This window comes from Lagopus muta, chromosome 1 (assembly GCF_023343835.1).
Source record: "Lagopus muta isolate bLagMut1 chromosome 1, bLagMut1 primary, whole genome shotgun sequence".
In the NCBI taxonomy this organism is placed as follows: domain Eukaryota; kingdom Metazoa; phylum Chordata; class Aves; order Galliformes; family Phasianidae; genus Lagopus; species Lagopus muta.
The window spans coordinates 1,752,125-1,777,972 of record NC_064433.1 but is presented as its reverse complement, the minus strand read 5'-3'; the positions used below and the strand labels follow the sequence as shown (position 1 = coordinate 1,777,972).

Genomic DNA, 25,848 nt, shown 5'->3' with positions numbered 1-25,848 from the left:
GCTGCTGTCCTAAGGCACATCCCTGTGGATCAGGGAGAGTACCGAATAGTTCTGTAAAGAAAGCTCATTTTGGAAAGGCTCCTTTCTCCATAATTGAATGGGAATTTCAGATTGTTTGCACATCTGTCCACAGTGAGCTGCTTTTATCAAGTTTGGTTGGAAGAGGGATTAAAATCCCACTAGCTGGTGTATCTTCCCTCCCTTTTACCCCACTATATTCCTGTCTGCCGCCATGTTGACAGCTGTGGTCTTACACGAGGTAACTGTGCAGCAAAGGGATAGATGCCATCAGAAATTAAACAAAGAGGTTTCCATCCAGCTTTTCCACTGTACTTCTCCATGCAAGCTATGGCTGCAGAAATGGAAATGGATTAATTTATGCTTGCTCTAATTAATAATAAAAATAAAAAAAAAAGACCTCAGGTCTGCCTGTGCAGCGTGCTATGGAAGAAATAAGCTCCACAAGTAATTGTCGTTGTTGTTTAGATATAATTGTTTCATTAGTCATCTAATAGTTCTGCAGACAGCTTCCACTTTCATGTCGTATTTGTGTTCTAATCCTTCTCTTTAAGGCTGACTTCAGTAAGGAGGAAGAAAAGGAACAGTTTTAATCCATCATTTGTTCCAAATACTGAGTACCAAAGAGGAAGGAGGGTTTAGGAATGGGGAGTGGGGAATGCTTAATAAGACAACAAATTCATTCACTAGCTTGTTTCAAGGGGATTTTTAATATTCTAGAGCTAAATTAGACAGCGGATCCAGCATAGGCCCCAGGCTTTGACATGTGTTTTATAATGACAGTTAATTAGATGCTGTCTGCAGCAATCATAGGCTGTCATTTCTAATACATGTCTAGTAACGTGAAGGACGGAAGAACTTCCTCCCCCCCTCCTTGCTGTAATTGAAATCAGTTGCCAGAATTAACTACGAAGATATGAAATGGTGGTTTGACAGCTAACGTAGCCTTTCCCCACGTGCCATGAGGCAGGACTGTAATTCCTGCTGTGCTTGGTGTGTTGTGTATGTGTGTGGGTATTGTAGCAAAGTGAAAGGGATGTGATTTTCCAGAGGAATGTGGAAATGTGGTACTCCAGAGGAACGTTTCTGAGAGCCATCCCCAGCCTGTGTTAGTTTCCACAGTTCACAAGGTGGCTTGAGGTTAAATACGCTGAGTTATTTAAATACTGGTAGGACTCAAGGGTAAAAAACTGAAGCAAACGTAACTGATCCAGGCAGGATTTGTGCAGATTGATAACCATTTCTCTTTTCCTGATGGACAACCAGGTGTAACACTCTGGAAGAGGAATGTTTGCATCTGGTCAGGTTTGCTTCAGGTTATAGCAATTGTACCACATCATGATCTCTACACTGACACTCCCATGTAGCACAGTATTTTGGAGAAATCTCATTTGTGCTGGCTGGAGTTCAAAGATAGTAGGTTACAATATTCAAGAGCCATGAGCCATCCATATCGACATTCAAGAGCTTAGAATCATAGAATCACTAAGGTTGGAAAAGACCTAAAAGATCACCCAGTCCAACCGTTCACCTATTCCCAATAGCTCCTACTAAACCATGTCCCTCAACACAACATCCAGTCTTTCCTTGAACACCCCCAGGGTCGGTGACTCCACCACCTCCCTGGGCATCCATTCCAGTGCCTGACCACCCTTTCTGAACAGTAATACTTCCTCATGTCCAGCCTGAATCTCCCCTGGCGTAGCTTGAAACCATTCCCCCTGGTCCTATCACTGATGACACGAGGGAAGAGGCCGACGCCCAGCTCACTACAACCTCCCTTCAGGAAGTTATAGAGAGCAATAAGGTCTCCCCTGAGCCTCCTCTTCTCCAGGCTGAACATTCCCAGCTCCTTCAGCCTCTCCTCATATGGCCTGTGTTCCAGACCCCTCACCAGCTTTGTTGCCCTTCTTTGAACACGTTCCAGGGCCTCAATATCTTTCTTGTAGTGAGGGGCCCAAAACTGGACACAGTACTCGAGGTGCGGCCTCACGAGTGCTGAATATAGGGGAAAAGCATCTTAGAAAGAAAATCTTAGAAAGAAAGATCTTAGAAAGATCATAGAAAGCATCTTAGTAAAACACTGTGTGAGTCCTCTTTGCCAGCAGAGCAAAACACAGCATATGTCAAGCCATAATTTGGAAGTCAAGATTTTGGGCCGTTGTTCTGCCCATTAGCCAGTCACACATGTGAGCCCAAGGACCTGTGTACCAGAACAGCTTATTAACTGACAAATCAAGAAGTATCTCAGATTCTGGAGGTCATCATCGTTATGGTTTTCAGATTGATATCCTTACTGCTGATGTATCACCCACTTGCTCAGCTACCCATTGTATTTAGAAATCTTGGCCTTAAAATACAATCTGTTGTTTAAAAGCCGTCATTAAAGATGTTGCCTTGCATTTAGGTGATAATATACTTCTTATCTTCTTGTCTTCTTGAGCTGAAGGCTGAGAGTTCTGGCTGTTTGTACGCTAGCAGTGGTAATAAAGGTTCAAACAGGTGAAAAGTCAACTTCACTTTGTGTTCAGAAGGTACCATCATAGCCTTCAGAAGGTTCTTTCCGTGAGACTCAGAGTTGACTTCATCCTCAATTGCTTTGCACAGCAGAAGTGTTGGTTGGTTGGTTGGTTGGTTGGTTTTAGACGTCTGTGTGTTTTTCTTTGGTTGGTTGCTTGGCTCTTTCCTGCAGTCATTAATGAATGAAGACTTCTTCTGAAGCCAGGTTTCTAATGCCTGTTTTCCAGCTGAGAGCAGTGCTCTTTGGCTGTCTTCTCTGACTTTACCCTTGTCTAACTCAACAGAGATTTTTTTCTTTGTTACCATAGTACACAGACAGCTTGTACAGTCTTCTCCTGGTTGTTCCACCAACCTTTCTTTCCCATATTGACCATTTATTACTGTGATTCAGCAGGAAATCTGTCTGGATCTGAATTTTCAGCCTTTGAGTGGGATAATTCACCTGGTTGGATTTCTACACTTGAGACACTCTCTTGAAAGCCACAACTGTTGGCAGGTGTCATCCCACTCAGTAAAATTTGGAATTGTGTCTTCAAAGCACAGATGTCAGTGAAGCTTGTGTCTTAGCATCGTTGAAAAAAAATCCTGTGCTGTAATTGCTTCGTCTAATCCCTTATTAGCCTGTAATATGGTTCCTGTCATGTCAGGCTTTTTAAAATTAAATTTAAATAAATTGCTAACAATATTTTGTTTCTAATTTATCCCCATCCTGGCTGCTTCAGAGACTTATAAGTAGATTGTAGTGGCGTTAATTATGATTTCATGGTCAGGTCCTGTTCCTCCATAGGAGTGATACAATTTTGCCCCCACAGCGTCTTCAAACAAGAAATCTACAAACAGCCCTATGATGTCTCCCACTGCTTTAAAAGATTTGCTATAATGGAGGAATGATAAAGCAATCAAACAAATCCTATTTACTCATCCCTCTGAGTATAATTCATGCATCGGTGAGCACCGTCAATGGAAAATTACCTTTGGAGTTTAAATTTCCATTCCAAAATTGCATTATAATTTTGTTTTTGTAGGCTACAAGCTTCTGCTTTTCCTTGACCATGAAATTTGTATCCAGTTGCCATTTTCGCTGTTTGAGCAAAAAGCCTAAGTACAAAATATTTAATGTCCCTGTCTATAAATTGATATTTTTAATAGTTTACTCGATGCTGCTAACTTTTACATGTTGTTTTTCATTTTTCAGTAGTTCAAACTTGCATCCCTGTATGTGCATGGGTTTTTCTTAAATCCAAACGCTGTAAGCAACAGCTGGAAATTGATTTCCTAGGGACTGTTCAGTATCCTCTCACCCCTGTGTACTCTTTCAGCACCATCCATTTGAGGCTTTATTGGAACAAAAAAACCATGCAAAACAGTGCAAAAAATCTTAGCCCTTTTTTGTTGTCCAGAACTGGTAGGGAAATGGTGCTGCTGTGTGCACAGCAGCATTTTCTCCTCCTGCCTTGTGTGAACTCTGCCTAGATTTTATTTCCAAAATCAAAGGAATGTCATTCTTTTCCATCCTCTCATTCTGGTTTGTTTTTTTTTCCATGAACTGCATTGTCACCACGTTAGTAGGAATTTGCTAATTAGCTGGCTTAGAATTGCAATTCCTTGTACCAGCATTGAACGTGCTCGAGGTACATGAGTTCAATTACAAGTGTAGATTCAAGGAAATAAAATGTGGGGAGATGGGTTCATGCATTGATTTCCAGAGCCTCAGAGGGAAGGGATGACCTGTTCTCATGTTGAGTTGTGCTTGGGAGCCCTGTGGTAGAAGTGGGTCTCAGGTCTACAGAAGTAGGCACGTGCTGCAAGCAGTCGCTTTCCATCTTTATCCAACAGCTTTTCAAATCAGACTGGAAAGTTTGTGAAGTATTGAGAAAAAAAAATAATAATTTTCTGAGCATGCCTTTGCTTGTATAACTTCAATCATCCTTTTTTTTCTCATTAACTTGATTTTGGGGTCCTCAGTTCTTCAAGGTCATTGGAAAAGGAGGTGAAAGAGAAGAGCAGCCAAGAGGGGTAACACATAAGGGACCCTATTATTTTTTAATTAACTTTTCTTGACTTCATTCAGACACTACTGTCAACACAAGGGTTTGTAAATCTGAAGAGTGATGAGGATTTTACTGGATTGAGGTGAAGTGTCAATGCCTCTGTAATGCTGAATGCATCTATTGAGCTATAAATACATTACCTTCCAATATGCCATACTGGCATCCTAAGGTGGGGTTGAACAGAATGGGTAAAGAAATGCAAAAACTTCTATTTTCTATTACTTTTATCCAAAATTCATATCAAATTGAAACGATTTTCTTCAAGGGCTGAGAGCTCCACTGAAGCTCCAAGATGTACAGTTTGGGCTGATTCCTTTGGCTGGCTTGTCAACTTCTGCAGCTAGTTTTAATCACAGCATCCTTAACCACACCTGTCTTCAGTTTCCAGCTAGCTCCTAATTACTATTGGATGGAGTAGGAGTTGAGAATCTGCTTCTTTCACCAGTGTTTTACCATTACTTTGATATAGCCAGTAATTTGTATTCTGTCTCCTCATAGGTCCAGCTTCGTGTCCATTTAAGACCTACGGTCAGGTTGATTACCTGCTGTGCAGGAGCACTGGATTTTGTGCTCGCTGTGGGTTGGAGGCTTTTAAAGAACAATAGGTTGTTTTGTTCCCATTTATATTATTGTACAGGGTTCCTAGAGACAAATCAGGGGATACATTTTATGTGTGATGGATGTATTGGGAAGGATGGCTACATGTGGACGGACTGAATTCCTACTTGTCTTCACCAAGCCCTCTTTTACTTGTTTTTTTTCTCTAGAATCATTGACCAACAAGTCAACTTTGTATTGTCATTTATTCTCATTTCTCCTTCCTTATCATTTTCTGTTCCTTTTCACTTTTCCTTCCATTTAATACCTTTCTGGAAAGTTGCAAGTCTTCAGAATCACACTGGGCTTTTTAAGATAAGCTGATCTGTAGGTACTTAGAGCCTATCTCAAATAAGGTGGGTCTGTGATACAAAAAAAGTACAGGTATATAAATCAGTGAATACATTGAATTGGGAGAATCATGCATTTATTTAAACTTTCCATAGGCCTGTCTGCTGTTGCATGTATACTTCTGCTTTGCTATCTGTGCAATTATGATTATATCGATAACTGTATGTGTGTGTAAATATAGAGGGAGTCAGGAACTGAGAAGAGACTAATCTGAAACTATTATTTTATCAGGGCTGACTGCTGTGTATTAATGTTTAAGGGGAAAAAAAGCCACAAGTGAGTTATTGGATTCCTCTTCCCAGTCCCCACTTTCCCCTCATCGGCATTTATGCCTGAGCAATATGGCATAGTTTGTGGCTCCATCTGGAGAGCTGACAGCACAGCCTGGTTATAATAAAGCTCCAAGCCTTCTTCCCTCAGTCTGTAATTAAATGACATCACTGAGCCTTAAATGCATCTGCTGTAAAAGTCAGAAGGCTAAAACATCCCATTAAGGGGAGGAGGGTGGTACTGAGTATTGGAGAAGCACAAGTGTGGAACTGCTCCAGGAAAGCTTTTTGAGACCTACTTGAGCGTGGTTCATTGTAGAAGAGTTGTAGCCTGGTAAGTGTGTTACTGGTTCAAGTTCTTAGGGTGATACAGTCAGATACAACTGCGGATGTAGTTTTAAAATCAGGCTTTTGTAGTTAGTTGGAGAGATGTTGTGTATGGATATGTAGGCATTGCTTTGCTTGCAATCTCTGCATGCTTATTTTCAGCAGTATGTATGAGGGGGTGGGAGGTGCTAAGCATTCTGTATATATAATTTGGGCTTGGATCCAACAAAAATAATTGCTCATGCATGAGTGCTAAGTGAAGAGAAATAAAAATCGAAACTCATAAATTTCTTTTCCTTAAAAAGCCTGAGAAGCCAAAATAAGTAGTGATCAGTAATCAGCTATTTTCTCTCTCCTTCTCAACTTGAAACATTTTTGTTGACATCAGAAGTGAAACTGGGAAACATATTTCTAAAGTTGATTGCTTTCAGTATGACAGTGCTTCCTAAGCAGGTAAAGGAAAAAGAAATATGTGCAAAAAGTGACAACACAACTATCAAACTCAGCCGTCTCATTCGAAGGATTCCCTATGGAAGGACCCCAAATTGTGTGTCAAAAAAAAGGAACAATTTGTGTAACTTCTGGTGCTCCAAAAGTTCTTTGAGATATTAAAGTTTGTATTCTTTCTTTCTTTCTCCTTCTCTCTCTCTTTAATTCTCGACCATTAGCAATATTGATTCGAAAGTTGGAATTTCTAAGCTGCTCCAAGCAGAAGATACTTAGCACGTTTTCAGGTCACTTAGGACCTGCTGGGAGATAGAGATGGAAGTTTGTGTTCAGAGCTCAGATGGGTTTGTGTACTTGCAAAGAGCAGATCTGCAGAGTGGGAGGTGCTGCTTTATCGTGCAGGAGGATTTCTGACTGTAACTGCACTTCAAATTTCAAGCACTGCATACTTGATCTTAACCTGGGCCAGCACTTTTTGCTTATTTTCTTCATTTTTGCTCATTTTTCTTGGGGTTGTAGGGACACTGTTTTAAATAGGTGAGGACATAGAATTATAGAACTCTTTGAGTTGGAAGGGACCTTTAAAGGTCATCTAGCCTGACTCCCCTGCAATGAACAGGGACACCTGCAGCTCCATCAGGTTGCTCAGAGCTCCATCCAGCCTGACCTTGAGTGTCTTCAAGGATGTGGCATCCACCACATTTCCAGGCAACCTGTGCCTCTGCTTCATCACCCTTACTGTAAAAATTTTTTTCCCTCTCAAAATCTCCCCTCTTTAAGATGGAAACTGCTTTCCCTTGTCCTACCACTCACACCCTGCTAAAGAGTCTGTCCTCTTCTTGCATCCCCCCTTTAGATACATCAGAGGTGTGTTCAGTAGTTACATGGACTGCTATTCTATTCTGAAATATTCACTCACACATTTTTTTCTCTCCTGTTCCCATCAGATCCCAAGCTGCTCCTCCAATGACCCAGGCAGTTTCTGTCCTGCCTGGGTCATTGGAGACTGAGAGATTTGTGAGCTTGTCTGCATGCATGTTGTGAGGATAGGATGTGCCACCCTGTCCATCTGCAGAAAAAGGTGACTTTAGGCAGGATGACTGCAGTTTATGTACAGATAAGCAATGGTAATCTGCAGTTGTAGGGAAGGAGACAGAAAATCGAAAGATATCTTAATCTTATTCATACAGTATTAATTTAAAGAAAGATTTAAGTTAAGCTTTAGTATGTGCTGCATCTATTTTATACCCCCAAAATAGATCAGATGTTCAATGTTGATTCATTGGGGAAATTACCCCATAAAATTAATCTGACAATAGAACAGAATCCAAAAGCTAAGCAACCCCTGGAATTGCAAAGATGTGAATAGATAAGGTCATCCTTACTTTCAACAGAAAGCTTATTAAGCTTATTAAGATTTGCGTGCTGGATGTCTGTGTATTCTGCATACTTGTGGCAAAGACTCACTTAAAAAGATGCCATCTGAGAAAACTTTTGGAACTTCAGATAAGTGAAGTTCCTAAGAGAACTTTCAAGTTGGATATTAGGAAAAAATTGTTCTCCAAAGGAGTGATGATGTATTGAAACAGGCTGCCCAGGGAGGTGGTGGAGTCACTGTCTCTAAGAAATGTGGAGATGTGGCACTGAGGGGCATGGTTTAGTGGGTGGTGATGGGTTGGTGATTGGACTTGATTTTCCTAGTGGTCTTTCCAACCTGAATGATTCTATGAATGCCATCCAGCACTTGTATCCGAGCAGTGCCAGCCTGGAAAGGATTGTGTGTACGTTGAAGCCCAGGTCTGTTGCCAGATTGGAAATAATGATGGATATAAAAAGGACGGTATGATTCAAAAGCAGCAACCAGAAGGTACAAAGTCATTTGTTGGTACTACAAGGTCCATTCAAAAAGAGGGAAAGTCAAAGTCCTATTGGGATGTGATTGTTTGGTGTTGGTCTCCAAGAGATACACAGTCCTCCTTTTTCAGCAATAGGGATCAAGTGATATCTTCTGCTTACTGGTGTTGTTTTGTGGATTTGCATTACAGTAACAAATCAACATCTAGGAATTTGAGAGAGAGAGATCATAGAATTGCAGAATGGCTCAGGTTGGACGGGATCTTAAAGACAGCCTAGTTCCAATCCCCCTGCTTTGGACAAGGCTGCTTGCCACCCATGATGGCAGTAGTAGGATATTTGTGTCTCCATAGTTGTTTTTAGTTTTTATTCCTGAGAAAGTTGGCTTGAAACTGGGACTGAGATGAAGCCTAAAGGCTCATAAATTGGAAGAGAAATGAAAAAATGAAAAGCCTATTTTCTAATTCCTACTATTTATCAATTGATTTCATTTGAGTCTGACCCATTCATTCACGTTTATGGCAGGCCATATTGTACATCTGTGGAGCTATCAAGTCCAAATATGCTGCTGTGTACATAAACCTAACAGCAGCATTTATTTTAGGGTAAATATTAAAGGAACAAATCATGATATCACAGTCCTTTCTTTTTCCCCCTTTGTCCATGGCTGATCTGAAACTTTTTTTCAATGGCTGGAGGCAATGAATGATTTTGTTGTGGCTTCTTCCACAGTCATCAGTATTGAATGTCCAAAGGAGACAAATGTGTCAGAGAGGAGAATTGTATTCTCCTCCTTCACTGTTGGAGCTTGATGATCCTTAAGGTCCCTTCCAACCCAAGCCATTCTATGATTTGGTTTGTTTTGCCTATGAAAATAGGAGGATTGGTAACCATACAAGATGTTAATTGGTCATGGTTGATCTCTGCTGGTAGCCTTTAGTTTGGACCAGCAACTCACTGTCTTGTTTGTGCACAGTAGCAACAGTAGCACAAAACAGCATCATCTAGCTGTCCAGCTTGAGAGACATAATTCAAGCTTTTAGATGGAAAAGATTAACTTAGTGCATGGACACGTCCCCTCCCTAGATCTGAAGTGGTTCCACTAAACTGAAATGAAATGATGAGAAGGAGCATCCCTATAATTGACCCCTCCACACATTGTGGTCTAGATTAACTCATGTCAGTAGAGAAAAATAAAAAATGGTGCTGACACTGAGCATCCTAACAGGCTTCACATGTTAAGAGGCATTTTGGCCGTCTGTCTAAAGAGCAAGTGTCTCACTAACGTGGCTCTTAAATCTGATATTGCTCTGCTGCAGTGAGAGCAATCCCACGTGTGCTGCTTTATTGTGCTAAATCAAACCACAGAAGCCGTGAGTGTGTGGTTATTGCTGCTGGGACAGAAAGGAAAGCTTGCAGGCAGGAGAAATACATCTTCCAGTACAGCCATAAGAAATCCAATCAAGGCAGATTGGAAAAGCACAATGACTTGAGGAAAGGAATCTCTGAGACTACAGCTGCTCACAGGTGAGGATGTTAACAGATAGATCCACGGCTGGTTGTGGAGAGTGAACTTTGTGTTCACCCCAAAATGTCCTGTTTAGGTCACAGGTGATAAGTGCTGGCACGGGAATGTGGGGGAAGTTTCTGTATTGGAACAGAGAGGAGTGTAATTGTCACTTCTGATAATCTGTCTCTTTCGGGAAGAAGGGTAAATTCATAGATATTTTCTCAGCATGATGAAACTGGTAGAGTTGTAAAATTATAAAATAGCTCGGATTGGAAGGGACCTCAAGGATTATCAAGCTCCAATGCCCCTGCCTGGGCTGAGTGGCATCCACCAGTTCAGGCTGCCCAGGGCCCCATCCAGACTGGCCTTGAGCACCTGCATGGATGGAGCAGTCACACTTCTCTGGGCAGCTATTCCAGGGCCTCACCCCATCCAGGTAAAGTGTCTTCTCCTGACATCTAACCTATATTTCCACTCTTTTAGTTCCAAACCATTCTTCCTTGTCCTGTCTCTATCAGGCTGTGTAAAAAGTCCATCATTTTATAAGCCCACTTTAAATGCTAAGAAGCAGCAATTGACCATCAGAGTACATATATATGTATTTTGAAATGTAGATGGTGATTTAGGGCATTTTAGTTTATAATGCTTTGCTGAGAAACCTTCATTCTCTAAAAGCAAACTTTAAAAAAATGCTTTGAGATGCCCTGTATGTGACACCTTACAATCAGCATCTTCTGAAAGCATATTTCCTTGCAAGAACACAAGAATGAATTTGGCAGCCCCGCCTCGAGTTATTATGCACATCTTTCAAGCACTGTTCACACTATTTTGTAGAGAAAAAGATAAAATTCAGGGGGCTGAAATGATTCACACAGGCTGGCTGAGTTGCAGCCAGCATTAGGATCCTGCTTCCTGGCCCAGGTTTTACAGTGCAAGAAAAGAACATTTATAGGAAAAAAAAAAGTCAAAATGCTGCAACATCCATCCTATTGCAGTGCTTGCATTGCTACATTTCCTATAGTTGCACTCATATTTTTACCTATTTTTGTTAATGTGAGAGAATTGCAAGAAGAAAGTGTGAAGAAACTGAGCACGATTTACAATGCAGGTAGCCACAAAAATAGCATTATATATCAGGAAAGCATAGTTGTATTTTGAAAGATTTCCCCTGAATGATATCTTTGCTGTTCTCAGCATTTATTTCCACCTATTTCATCTCCCCAAGCTCACTGGACATACTTCAAGATATCTCTTGCCATGGAGGAGTATAGAACACAAACATGAAAGTTGGTTTATGCGATGCCTTTAGGATTCTGATTCAGAGAATACTTGCTGCCTATTGCTGCAAGAAATGTCTTTGTAGCCAAAAAGACCAAAGCTTTGTGCTAACCCTATGTTAGTGTTATTGTAGCTGAATTATTCTGTGATTAATCCAGACTTTGTGGATTATTTTGATGGATATTTAAGAGTTAATAGCCTGGCAGCCTCCTGCAAATGCTGTGTCCTTTTGCCCACAGCAAGGTTTGCAGTGTAACACCACAGCCCATCCCAATGCACTTTGTAGCTGGGAGATGACACCGCAAAGCTGCCATCCTGTCTGAGCTGGAAGGGTGCTGGTGCAGAGCAGAGTGGGATCACCAAGGCTGAAAGCCTGTTATAGCAGCCCATCTGTCACATCAGTGCAATTCAGAGTCATAGAATATCCCGGGTTGGAAGAGACTTATAAGGACCAAGGAGTCCAACTGCTGGCTCTGCATAGGACCTCCCAGAATTCAGATCATATGACTGAGAGCGTTGGCCAAACACTCCTTGAACTCCATAAGGCTACAACTGACTGAAAGGAGGTTATGGCAAGGAGGGAGTCAACCTCTTCTCTCAGGTAACAGTGATAGGATGAGAGGTGATGTCCTTAAGTTGCACCAGGGGAGGTTCAATTTGTATGTTAGGAAAAATTTAGTCTCAAAAAGAGTGGTGAGATGTTGGAAAAGGCTGTCCAAGGGGATGGTGGAGTCACTGTCCCTGGAGGAGGTCATGAAGAGAGTAGGTGTGGCCATGGTTTAATTGGCAAGATGATGATGGGTTGATAATTGGACTTGGTGATCTTAGTGGTCTTTTCCAACCCTGATGATTCTATGAGTAGGTATGGTGGTGATTGATGGTTAGACTCGATAATCTCAGTGGTCTTTTCCAACCTTGAGGATTCTATGGTCCTATTCTGTGGTTGACTTATGGTAGTGGGAGGTCACTGTTAGCACAGCAGCTGCTCCTTTGCTACAGGACAGCATCTCATAGCATCCTACTGGCCTCTTCCAGCTCTGATTTATCAGCTCAGTAAAGAGAGTTTTCTAGGTGATGTGCTGCCTTCTCTTGCTCTGAAGGTAATTGTGTCTCACTCTAAAACATTGGTCTTTTAGCCTGATAGTCTGTAATCACGAATCACAGTGTGCTTTTAGACTGTTCTGTCAGCCCTGTTTTACACAATTGTATGTTTACAGAACTGACTGCACCTCCAAATGCACTACATATTATCTGTGCATGATAATTATAGCATAATAAAATATATGCACATATGAACATCCAATGACATGTACCAGGGTCAGAACATAGTTTTATCTAAAGCAGTACTGCCCTTGTGCATTTATGCAGTGTTTTACATCAACTTCACTCACTTTATTGCATTACGTGTGTTCTATAAGGATTCCTCTGTGGACAGAAAACAGCTATCCAGGACAGAAGGCATCACCTGTCTGTGATTCTTCATTTCAACTATAAAGATAAGGAGTTAAGAAGAAAAAAGTACAAAAATTGAACTACATGGGGGTTTAGGTTGTTTGGGAGAGTGTAATTCCTGGTGTCGGAAATGGTTGAGGACATTGAAATAAATGCCCTCACTCTTCTGAGAATAGGAATAAGATCCTTAATGGAGGTATAGCATCCAATCTGTCCAAATTTGCTGCCTCCTGCAGCACGGTGTTGTTGCTCAGGTCTGCTGTGATACAAATCCAGTTCTCTGCTAGTCATTAGTTAGCTTGGGCCAGACCCTTGGGCCGAACGGGGTGGATGGGAAGCAATTCAGATATCTGCTTTTCATCTGTATTTACTCTATATTTACTGTGGAAACTGTTTTTCACCAGCACTTTCTGCACGCATCTCTCCCTGTAATACAAACCCACTGAGCCTCATCTCAGCCCTTCAGAGTGGGTGCTGAAATTGTGGTGCAATATCCCTGCTGTAAATACCTTCAGGGGCATGTGATAAAATTTCCTGTGTTCCTTTTCCTTCAGCTATGGCTCTGAAGGCAAGGTGTGCTCTTGTTAATGACTAAAGCCTGGATCACAGCTTCTTCTTTGATCATTTTTTCTTGCTAAATAGCAATATTAGAGTGCCCCACTTGGGTTAAGTTCTTTTGCCAACTTAATAGGGAATGTAATTAGGTTGCAACTGTGTGTAGCCTGCCTTGTTTGGTGATCTAGATCTCAAAAGTGCAGTGTGTTTACACTGGCAGCTACTTATGTATAGGATCTTCATATTCCCATGTCCATGGCTGTAATACAGCAGTGTGGACATGGCTGTGTTGGTGCCAGATTCATGGCATGAATGGCAGTGAGATTTCTCCCACGGTGCTGCATGCCTGAGGTCAGCAAGCAGGTAAAGCAGTTGTACTCAAACTGCACTCTGATATTTGTGTACTTGCTTACAGTGTCATAATTTGATTGTGATTGGGGTGATAGAGTACAGTTAAAACCCAGCCCAGCTCAATAGCATCTCAAGTCAACTGCGAGATCTCTGTGAAAATCAGTAGAGATCCCATTCTGTTTCCTATAGGTCACTTGTGTGCATGGCAGAAAAAAATATCATTGCTTGGCATTATTTGATCTCTTAATTTACAAATGTCAGGAGCTGAATTGGCTGTTATTAACTGAAAGCCCCTCAGAGGTCCCTCTGAGTCAAGTGGACGATGCGCATCTTTTTACTGGGGATCGATGCATTAATTCTTTCCCTGGGGCTGTCTACAGTTTTACCCATTTCTCAATTTCTGTTGCAGTGCAACAAGTATTCATTACAACAGGCTGATAAGGAATGAGAATCTACAGAGGAGGCTTTGTATTTATTTACTTGTTGCTCCTAATCATGACGTGGCCTTTGGCTTACAGTCCTCAGAAGGGGGAAAGAACAGATAAAGATGGGTTTACCACAGGGTACAGTGAGTCTCTCTCATTAGTAAGGAAGAGAATAATTTAGAAGAAATATTGGTTTCAGAATCAAAATATGGCAAGGAAGGTTAAGGGATGAACCACTGGGTGGGACATTGACTGGGATGGAGGGATGTATTTCTCTATCTTAGATTTCTTGGGTCATGCTGTCTTAGCTCTTACTGTAAAAGGGAAGTGGTTCCACGTGAAGAAAGCAGTGTTGTGTGTAGAACCTTGGGGCCTGAGGGAAGCATCAAGCCCCTCTAATTTGGGGCATCTCATAGAATCATAGAATCATAGAATCACAAGGTTGGAAACGACCTATAAGATCATCTAGTCCAACCATCTCCTCATCACCACTGCCACCACTAGCACTAAACCACGTCACGCAGCACGTCATCCAGACGCCTTTTGAACACTGCCAGGGACGGCGACTCCACCACCACCCTGGGCAGCCATTCCATTGCCTGACCATTCTCTGAGAGAAAAAGTTCTTCCTTATGTCCAACCTAAACCTCCTCTGATACAACTTGCGGCCATTACCCCATGTCCTGCTCGTTGCCTGGGAGAAGAGGCCAAATCCCTCTTCACCACAACCTCCCTTCAGGAGGTTGTACAGTGCAATGAGATCTCAGCATGGGTTCTGAGCTTAGGGTCTCCTGAACTGTGCTTTTCATTTGTCCCAGTGGTTTTTTTGGAAGTAACCCCTGGTTCAGTTGACTGCAAACTGAAGGCTCATCGGTCAGCCGGATGATAATGAAAGATCGCACCATCTGTCTGCTTATTTAATGGAATGTCAGCACATAGCAAATAGGAAGTAATTGGATTGACAGACACGGAGCCAGTTATTAGACTGTTTGCTATCTGATTGGGAAAAGCAGAGGAGCAGAGCGATGTAGCAAAGCTAATCTGATGGTGTCTGTTGTTGCAAGTGCACCCAATCTGCCACACCAAATTCATGGGCTTGGGAACAGCCGGCTCGTCGGAGCTGTTGCTGGTTTCCATCCCCTCCAAATCCATCCTTGCATTCGTATTACAAATCATTATAATGCAATCTAATAAAAAACAGTTTGCATAAAGATGGTGCCCATTTATAAAGCTGTCACCACAGCTACTCTATTAATAGAGCCATTTTAAAGATTTATAGTCAGCATATGTTACTTCTTACAGAGGCCAGATTGAGAGCGGTGTGGTTTGAGCACGTAGAAAGTGCCACCAGATCACATTTGAAAATAATATGAATAATAAGTTAATTTTCACAAAGCAGTTGTGTTCAGAAGAGAATGTGAAGCTCAGGCAGGGGGTACCACTGTATTTCTGTGATGGTCAACAAACTGAATGCAATATGGCATTAAAGGAAATAGGATTTAATAATATGAAAAGCTGAAGTAAGTGAGCTCCATAATTCAGATCACTTTGTGTAATAGGAAGACGTTTTATGATGGCTCTGTTAATATCTTTATTGATGCATGATGTTTAAGTGGTTTATACACATTTAATGAAGCCTCATGATATTTCTATGCAATAGGCAAGATTTCATTTCAGAATTGCTTATAATGCTTTTTAGGTAAGGCTGTGTGCGTTTTCTACCTTGCAGAGGACCAGACACATCAGTAGAAGCGAAGCTGCATTACTTCTCATAGTGCCATTGGAAGTAAAGTGCTGTGTGTGCTCATCCAGTAAATTACAACCAGTCAAGGCAGTGGGATCCTATGGATTGAACAGCCTTCTGGTCAGGGCAGAAAGGAGATCTAGGCATACACATGCCCTGGATTCACATGAAAGAAATACGTACCAGAACTTCTGTGTAGAGACACAGATTGACCATGGTTAGTACATTTATCTTCTGGCTTCTGCAGGATTGAATTCAAATTACAAATGGATCAGCAGTGGGTAATTTAGTTCAGTGGTCATTTGGACTGTCATCTCCATCATGAAGCAGTCGGGTATCACAGAGGTAGCTGGCAGCTCTGCTCAGTGTCAGTCTCATTTTCAGTTTCGGGGACTGGAGTGAAGAGATTTGGCAATGTATTTTTGTGAGAGAAGGAAGGTGGCTGGATGTAGAAGTGGTCATTACCCATTTTGATGTGAACTTAAGCGCCTAAATTAATCTTGGTCTCATCTTTTTTGTTTGAGTGAGAAATGTTAAAGCAGTAACCTATCAAAGCTGTGTTTTGGGCTGAAGTTGAGGCTTGTAGTCTGGTTCCTGAGCTGTACATCACAGCTCTTGCTGTCCCCATTAACTGGGGGTGCAGCAATTTATGTTTTCCTCTTACTTAGATGTTCACAGCTGTGATTTCCTGGCATCCTAATGATAGAGTCATAGAGTTGTTTGAGTTGGAAGGGACCCTTAAAGGTAATCTAGTCCAACTCCCCCAATGGGTACGATGCCATACTCTTCTGCAGGTTTAGAGTCTTGTCTTTTGCAGACTTCATCTCTTGTTAATGCACCCCTACAAGGTTCATAGCACTGTTTCATTAAGGGGGAAACTGAGGCCCTTAGTACTGAATCAACCCCACAGCACTCCTCTGCAAATTAGGAAGAGACAAAGACTTTTGACCACAAGTCTCCTTCTTCTAGCCTCACATTACAAACAACTGGTACCTGCTCAAAAGGATTAAAAGGAAAGTTCTCAACATGTAGGGAATAAAGCTACATTATATTTGCTCTCAAAATGAGGCCACATAGCGTGGTCAGGAGTCTAGAGGGTATGTGAAATCAAAGTGGAAGACAACACAAAGGCATCCACATAGGTTGTTCTGATACAAGGCTGCATTTCACGTAGCTATGTGTGGCTGGATGCATACACAGCTTCATCAAAATGCAGCCTTGTAGAGGGGAGCAATCATAGCACTACTTAACAGTGACATCCAAAGAGGTTTTTTATCTTGGGACAAAAGCCCATCTCTTGCCAAATATGCTGTGGAGAGTCCTTTGAGTGTGAACAGAGCTCTAGTTTTTTAGGTTTGATCTGAAAGGACTCCATGAGAGCATGAAACAAGTTTCTCATTATTCAGTGATTGTTAATAAGAATAGCCTTCTAATGCTTGTTGCTTAAAGCAACTTGATGTGTTTCTTAATTTGGTGCCAAGAGTCAACAACAGCATTCAACCATAGAATCATAGAATTGGTTGAGCTGGGAGAGACCATTAAAGGTTACCTGGTTCAAATCCCCTGCAGTGAACAGGGACACCTGCAGCTCAATAAGGTGCTCAGAGCATGCTCCAGCCTCACCTTGAATGTCTCCAGGAATGGGGGCATCCACCACTTCTCTGGGTAACCTGCCTCAGTGCTTCACCTCCCTTATTTTAAAAATTTTCTTCATTATATCGATTATATCTTCATTAAATCTCCCCTCTTTTAGTTTGAAGCCATATTCACTTGTCCGATCACAACAGACCCTGCTAAAGAGTCTGTCTCTGCATCCCCTTCTTTGTCATAGCTCTCTTTAGATACTGAAAGGCTGCTATCAGGTTTCCCCAAAGCCTTCTCTCAGTCCCAGCTCTCTCAACCCATGTCCCATGCAACGTTTTCATTAGTAGTTATGATTCTTCCTTGCTTGTTACTGTGAATAATGAAAATGTTCAGCATCCATTTGGCCTCATTCTGCATTACAGACAAGTTGTGGTGAATTCTTGCCTACCAGCCACATGTTCCTGGTTCTTCTACATGCCAACTATACTGTAAGCCGTGTTTTGCAACAGGGATAAGAACATATCCAACTGCTTAACCTTAGTTAATCGGTCATAATGGTGGAGATCATCTCTTGGTACCAAATAGGCAGAAATGATTTTGCAGGCATGGAGATGCCACCCTAATCTACAGCTGGTAATTTGCATTATGTGATGAGTGAGCCATTGCCTTGCACTCACGGGAAGGGGAATAAATCCCCCAAACCTCCACCAACTGATGATCTTTTTTTTTTTCTGGATAAATCTACCTTAACAGAACGAGCTGATGTGATCCGCTGTTGAGTTACTCCCCTTTTCCTGCCCTCAAAGGAGCAGCTGTGCTGCATTTGCTTCAGGGCGAGCTGCTCTTGTGTCTCCCAGATGTATAAATTCAGATCTGTGGCACTGGTTATTGCTCTGTTTCATCTGCAGGAAGGGAAATAACGTCTTTCAAGAATAGTGTCTAGAGATAGAAGGGGTATAAAGATAGATTTTCACTGCTGTAAATTCATAGACGAATAGACTGCTTTTTAACTCTGCAAGCAAGTGTCACTGAATCTAATGCTTTTACAAATTTATAACAAGGCTCAACATCTACCCAGCTTCTGTTTCAAAGCCATGTAACATAGCACTGTTCCAGTGGTCTGTACAGTATATTTTCCCATGTTTTGCCCAGGACTGTGATATAGCAATGCATTTCATAGCTTGAATTTCACGGTAACAGCTCTGAGTTATGCCATTTTATTCCTTTACAAACTCAATTTCTCAGCAAGGATTGCCAAGCTCGAGGCTGTTCCTTGCTTAGATTTACTACTTCTGGAGAAATCACATCCAGATCTTAGCAGAGGTTTGGCAACTCCCACCTGGAACGGAAATGCAGACATGTCCTGAAGCTTGCTCGTGCCCTCACAAGTGATGAGAGGATGGAGAACATGAGGTGTGAGCACCATTGCACCAGAACTTCCTATGAAGTGGGCTCTTGCTGATGTTATGCATGAATTACATTGTGCTGGCTCTGTTGAGAGGATCATCACTCCTGCAGATGGGGTTTCCCTCTGACAAGATGAGAATGTAAAGGAAGAAAGAGGCTTTTACAGCATTGCACCTACAAGCTGCCATTACACCGTTGCAATTACACTGCCATTAACAAACCAAATGCTGATTGCAACAGCAAAGCTTGGAGATTCTGTCTCTTCTTCACCTGGCTCTTTTTCTTTCATACCAGAAGGCAAATAAAACCAGCTTTGATGCCGTGAGAAGAGTGTGAAAATGCAGGATGCTGTGCAAATGATGCAGTTGGGAAAGTTGTAATAGACCTATCAAAATTTGCCTTCAGGGTTTGATCTCTCCACAAGAATCCACAATGAACAGTGCTCAGTGGTTCTGGCTCAGGCAGTGAGTGTATAGTTCTGTATATTACGAAGCTTTAGATGCACAGAATATCCCGAGTTGGAACAGACCCACAAAAGCCATTAAGTCCAACTCAACCACTGGTGATTTCTCTTAGTTATTGCTTTCCTGGGTATTTTCTACACCATATAGTATTTAAAATTCTTTGGTTTGTTTTTGCTAAGATTTTAAGTGCACTTAGCATAGCTAGACTAGATGATCTTATCAGTCTTTTCCAAGCTTTATGATTCTATGATTTAAATCACCATTGAGTGTCCCAGCACTGATTATACTTTTTTATTGTAATTTTAATCACAACTTGTGTTGTCTAGAGAAGTGCTTAAGCCTTTATTCCTGCTGTTGTCCCCTGCATACAACTCCCTTTATACTGACTTTCCACAGAAGCTTCTCTGTTATCTTGTTTATAGCCACAGTATTTATCAGCACCGTGCTCCTCAGAGAAATATCAATCTTGGGATAACTGATAATGTAACAGGAATAATTCCCTGTAGTCAAGTTTTTACACAAAGTAATGTGCTTTTTATTACTTTAGTTCCTAGTTGAGTGATCTTCAGTTGGAAATGATCTTTGGTCTACGTGCTGCAATGTTTTAACTTAACTGTATTCATTGTATTCCATAGGCACGCAGTGGTCAGTACCTTTTGGTTTAGGACTACCAGTTCTCTCTCTTTGGTAGAGAAGAGAGAAGAACGGGCCATACTTTGGAATGAATGAGAAACTGGTTTTATTCCAGCTAGAACGTTTTGTAAACCAGTGGTATACTGAAATAATAGCTTAAAATCAGTAGTACCAGTTTGATTTGCGATTTATTGATTTATTGAAGAGATATCCTTGTCTGACCACATTATCACAAAGGCAGTAAATTGGGAATTAAAGCTGTGCCTTGAGGGTTGTCGAAGAGAATTTCAGGAGAACATCATCTCCTGAAATGCCAACATTTAGGGTAGGCAGCTTTCTGGACAGGGAATGGTTAACCCAGGGACTTTCAGGTGTCCTCAGTTTGAATATGTCTTCAGACCTTCAAGAAAGGGAGATAATAGCAGGACAAGGAGAAATGGTTTGAAGTTGAAGGAGGGCAGATTTAGGTTGGATGTGAGGGTGAAGTTCTTTGCTATGGGAGTGGTGAGGTGCTGGAACAGCTGCCCAGAGAGGTTGTGGATGCCCCGTCCATCCCTGGAGGTGTTGGAGGCCAGGTTGGATGGGGCCCTTGGCAGCCTGGTCTAATATTAAATGTGGAAGTTGGTGGCCCTGCCTGTGGCAGGGGGGTTGGAGCTTCATGATCCTTGAGGTCCCTTCCAACCCAGGCCATTCTATGATTCTATGAAGAACTGATTGCCTTAAGTCTGAACAACCAGCTTGGGATTTGCCTTTTTACCAATAACCATCATCTCCTTTCAAAAATTTCTGATTTTTCCCTACTATTTCCTTACTTTGTGGAACCTCACCAAAACATTTATTCTTGTTCAATTACTGAGAGAGAAAACAGCAGTTTAGTGTCATATGAAAATTAAACAAATGGAAATGTAAATTTGGGCTGAATGTCTGAAAGAATTTCTTAATAAGGTTTGGAAGTTTTTTCTTTCTACTGTCATTCATTTGTTTGAGGAGGAAATTTCAGACAGTGTTATCATCTTTTAAAAAGTGAGAAGTTGATGTTATGCACTTTTCAATGACACGTCTTCAGTTTCTTTTAATGATATTTTAGAAGAGATCTGATGCCATGGAGAGAGAAGAAAGCCTAAGGAAGGTGGAAGTTGTCGGCTTCTAAATCAATCCATATAGCATTTTTAGGCTTTATGTTTTTTATAACGCACTTTCAGCCCAGGTAAGACAGACCTCATAGGCAATTAAGTTGTGAGTTAGAATGAATTAAATTTTCTGAAATGCTTTGCCTTTTTTTTTTTTTTTCTTTTTTAATCCAAATGACTGTCATTTACAAAAGATACTTCATTTTACCCAAAGTGCTTTTCTGTCTAAGGGGAATGCTTAATTGCAGCCACAAATCACCTCGAACGCTTTCATACAAAGATAAAACAAGTTAAAAATTGCGCATCATTTTGAAAATGCAGGTTCTGAATTCAATATGAGATGCAGGTTTATATATATTTTTTTTTTCCCTTGTGTGCTCTCTTCAACTGCTCCATCCTAGCAAGACATCTTTGCAAAAGCATTCTTTGGGACATCCCAACAACCTTTGTTAGGAACCAAGATAGTTATCATGGCCATTTTCAGAGTGGTTATTATCCAACCTCTGGTGATGCACCTCAGGCTGTGTTTTTGTCCAGGAAAAGCATCTTCCCATTTTATGGGTTTGAAATCTGCGACAGTTATGATATATATGTGTAATTGCTCTGCATTAGGGGAATTTTCTATCCCAAATGGGACTCATTCTCACACATTTAGAGCTTGTACCCCACGGTATGTTAACCTTTATAGGCTTTTTCTTAAGTTTTCCTGGGTCAGTAAGTGATGATTTTAAATGGGGTTGTTGATACTGTTTCAGGAACCCTACTAAATTACAACTGAATGATTCTTCTTCTAGTAGAATAATCAAAGCAGATGGGATGTGAATCAAAGCTCCAAGGCTTTCTTTATGGCCTATTTTTACAGTGAGCTGTATCTCAGATTTCCCTCTTTAGGGAGTAAAAAGTACAGGATAAAAGGCCGACGTGATGCAGCCTTTCACCATAGCAGTGAAAATTAGGATTATTGGGGTTATGCACACACAGGTATGTCCAAAACCCATTTGAAGAACTGTGTGTGCATAAAGTATCCAGATCTACCTACAGGTTTTCACTGTGCTTACTTTTACATACTCTATCATTGGTCAAAATGCAGTTTCTATTCACGTATGGTGGTTCACACACAGACATAAATGTTGATCTCTGGAACAGCCATGGGTCAAATTGCTTTTCTGACATCTTCCTAGTTATGTGGGTATGAGTAAAATGAGAACATTTTTGGAGGGTACTTTTAGAATATTTCTCTTAATGACTGTTAAATGTATTTATTGTGCACAAAGACTGACTTTTGTTAGAATAAGTTAACCAGGAATTAAATGAATAGTACAGTGTGTGACTGCGAATGTGTCTTCAAAGCAAAAAATAGAGAGTATCTGTTAGGTCTTTCATGCCACCCAGTGCTTCTCGTTTATAAAACTTAATTGCCAACTGAGGCTAGATTTATTTTTAGAAAATTATCTAAAATACTCTTTCTAAGGAGGAGAAGAAGAAATACATTGCATGTGTTAGCAAATTCCAGTGACCTCTTCTTTGGAAGATATTCAGGCTGAGAATTTGCATCTTCACAGTTCTCAATAAGAACTGTTGTGTTAAGGTTGTGCCTTTTTGCCATTTCTCTGAAAATGCACCAAAAATTTGGCTCAGTTACACAGCTTTGAAGAACTGCAGTGCACACAGCTTTGTAAAAGGCTTCTGGTTTGTAATGGGTGAAGCCCCTCGTAGGCACAGTTCTGCCCATAAGGGGGACTGAGCTAAGGACAAGGACCTTGGAAAGGTTCCTGCTCCCGAGCTAAGGACTTCCTTCCATTGCAGTGTGTTTTGAACCAAGTCTTTGTCCTCAGACAAGACCAGGATCTGCTGAAAAGAGCAACAGTGCTATTGTGTAGTTAATATGGCATTGTGGACGGCAGGCAAATTAAGGTGACACAAGCTACTCCAATCCTTACTTTCCCAAATCTTCAGTGTTTGACTTTGCATTCTTAATTCTCCTAAGGCATGCATTAAATGAGTGTTTTATTATTTATGTTTCTATTAGTTTAATTTATTTCTAATGACATTCTGTGTATTCCTGCTGATACAGAACCTGTATAGTGTATCAGTGTTGCAATGTAATGTGGTCAGAGGATTCTTGCTGCATTTTCACTTGAAGCCTTGTAATGCTTGCTCAGCCACCATGGTGCTGTGTTCAAAGGGCTTTTCCCCTTTATGGGATGAACGCTGAGCTGCACAACTGCTACCTGGAATTCTACAATTGCTGAGCAGATGCTGGGACCACCAGCAGTTAGGAATTCTGCCTGGTGTAGACGTGGTGAGGACAAGTCAACCTTGAACTTTAGCATATAGCATATAGCCTATGCTCCCCACTGTAAGAGTAGCTCTGACATCCATACTCCTCTACTTCCATTTCCTTCAGTAGAGATCCTTTGATTAAATGAAGACTTCAGAAATAATCTGTTTTTCATTACCATTATCATTTAATCAAGCTATCTTTGAACACTCAAGCCTAAGGTCGCTCATCCATATCCTCTTGTCCTCCTCACCACACACAGTTTCATTCTTAATAACTTTTCTCTGCTATCAAGTTTAAATCTGCTTTCTTAAGGTCCTGACCATTTGTTCTTTATCACAAGTGTTGCTGAGCGCTCATAAAATCCCTCTCACAGAGTCATTGCTATCTAGCAGCTTTCTACTAATCTGTGATTACTTTATGGTTTGTATCAAGTAAAATAAGGGTATCTTTTGGATTCTTACTGGTATTAAGTGAACTGCTGTTGTCTTGTTTATGCCAAGAAATTAAAGCCTGTTAGAACACTTGAACTGCCAGAATTCAGTTCTCCAATGAAGATGAAATTTGGTGGAGATTGAACCGCGGGTCTTCAGGGGAGGCCTGAGATGGTGATTAATGCTGGGTACAAGGAGTCCAACATTCTTGATTACACCTTTTGCTAGCACTGACCTTTCCTGTGGCCTCACACAAGCAATTTAGTCTCTGCTGTGGGAAACACTTAGAAACAGCATCACACCACTGCCTGATAAGAGGTTGATTGTAGATCAGCAAATCTGAGCTCTTCTAGTTTGTATGGGCCATTCTCTTTCTGAAAGTTTTCTTGTGTTTCTGTTAGTTCAGCCATGTTTAAGCATGTGCTGAGTTACAGAATTGAGAGCTGTTCCCCTCATTTCACTGAAAGCTGAGTTTCATAGATTCATTTGAGTTGGAAAAGACCTTAAAGATCATCTAGTCCAACTCCTTGCAGTGAACAGGAACACCCACATACAGTCAGATCAGGTGCTCAGAGCCCCATCCGTCCTGACCTCGTGTGTCTCCAGGGATGGGGCATCCACCACATCTCTGAGCAACCTGTTCCAGTGCTTCTCCATCATTATTGTAAAGAACTTTTTCCTTGTACCCAGTCTAAATCTCCCCTCTCTTAGTTTTAAACCACTTCCCCTTGTGCTATCACAACAAACCCTGCTGAAGAGTCTGTCCCACTCTTTCTCATAGCATCCTCCCTTATATACTGAAAGGATCAAGTTGCTTTGTCTTCCCTTTTCCATCTGAAAGAGCGATAGTGGTATGTAGTTGTAGGGTGCAGGAATTATAAAAGCTAATTCACTTTTTTTTTTTTTTTTTTAAGTGAGTTCTACCCCATCACGAGCACTGTGTAAATGAGGCTTTAAAAATACAGGAGAACATTGCAGATTTGTTGGCAGACGTGGAAAAATGCAGTCAGTCAGTCAGTTGAATGAGGTTCCATCAAACCTGACAGCGTTCTCTTAAGGGCATCAGTGATTGTCACTTGGAACTGGTGACATTAAATCTATTATTTCAGAGATAAACTCGGTGGTGTTTTCTGTGCTCTCTTCCCAGATGACTCTGCAGTTTCCCTCTTTGATAAAGCCTATTCACTCTATCGATCCATGAAAGCTGGGAAGTAAAGCTGCCATCCTTTGCACTTCTCCCTGTGCAGTATGTCTCTTTGGAGAAGCACTTTTCAAACTCAGTGTAAATGGTTCCCTCCACTGTATCATCCCAGATGTGTCATTCTGCTGTGATGGAGTCAACACTGCAGGGGCATTAGGGAGGAAATGGTTTGGATTTGAAGGAAATCATGCTACTGAAATTGACAGATGCTCTGATAGGAGGCTGCCTCCTCTTGGAGTGCTGAAGGAGAAGGCAGGAAGTTATGGGTTTGCAGAAACAGACCTCACTGAAGTGTGTGGGGAAGAAATGGTTAGTGCAAATTCATCCTTTGTAAATGCTGACCAGTATGGAACTGTTGAAATATGCATTAATTGCCAAAGAAAAATATTTCTTAGTGAAGAAATGGTGGTGTGCTGGGCTGCTATGTGTGCTGGGGGATCCAGGTTCAAACACTTGCTTCTACTTCTGATCTATAAAACAAAGAGAAAAACAATTCCAGCTCATCCAGGAGTGGAATTAAGATTCAAAAGACTGCACGCAGTGTTGGAAGGGCAACGCAAATACCATCCATATTTCTCTCTTTTGGATAGAACATCTTAGTCCATTATGACCCTGCTATTCAACACCTAATTATGTAAATATATACAAATTTAAAAGGAAGACTAATTTTGTTGCCTCAAATGTAAATGAAAGCAATGACGAGGTAGTTTCTAGAAGAAACTCCTATCTAGTAAACAGATGGCATCACTGAGATGAAGATATTTTGCAGGAGATGGCAAACATTCTGTGCTAAAATATTCCCAGAATTGGTATGTCGTTCTGCATGCACAGAAATGGATCCTAGAATGAAACAATAACACGTAATAAAAATATAGCATAATACAGATATGCATAATGCAGTATGATATTGGCATTTATTCCATTGCTTTTTTTTAAATTATTTTATGGTATCTCTAGACTTTGAG

At 41.1% G+C, this 25,848-nt stretch overlaps 1 protein-coding gene across 4 annotated transcripts in view; it reads left to right on the top strand.

The window, feature by feature from the left end:
- EXOC4 (exocyst complex component 4) overlaps positions 1–25,848 on the top strand; it is a 398,652-nt gene that overhangs the window by 265,866 nt on the left and 106,938 nt on the right. The gene's annotated exons all lie outside the window — the stretch shown is intronic.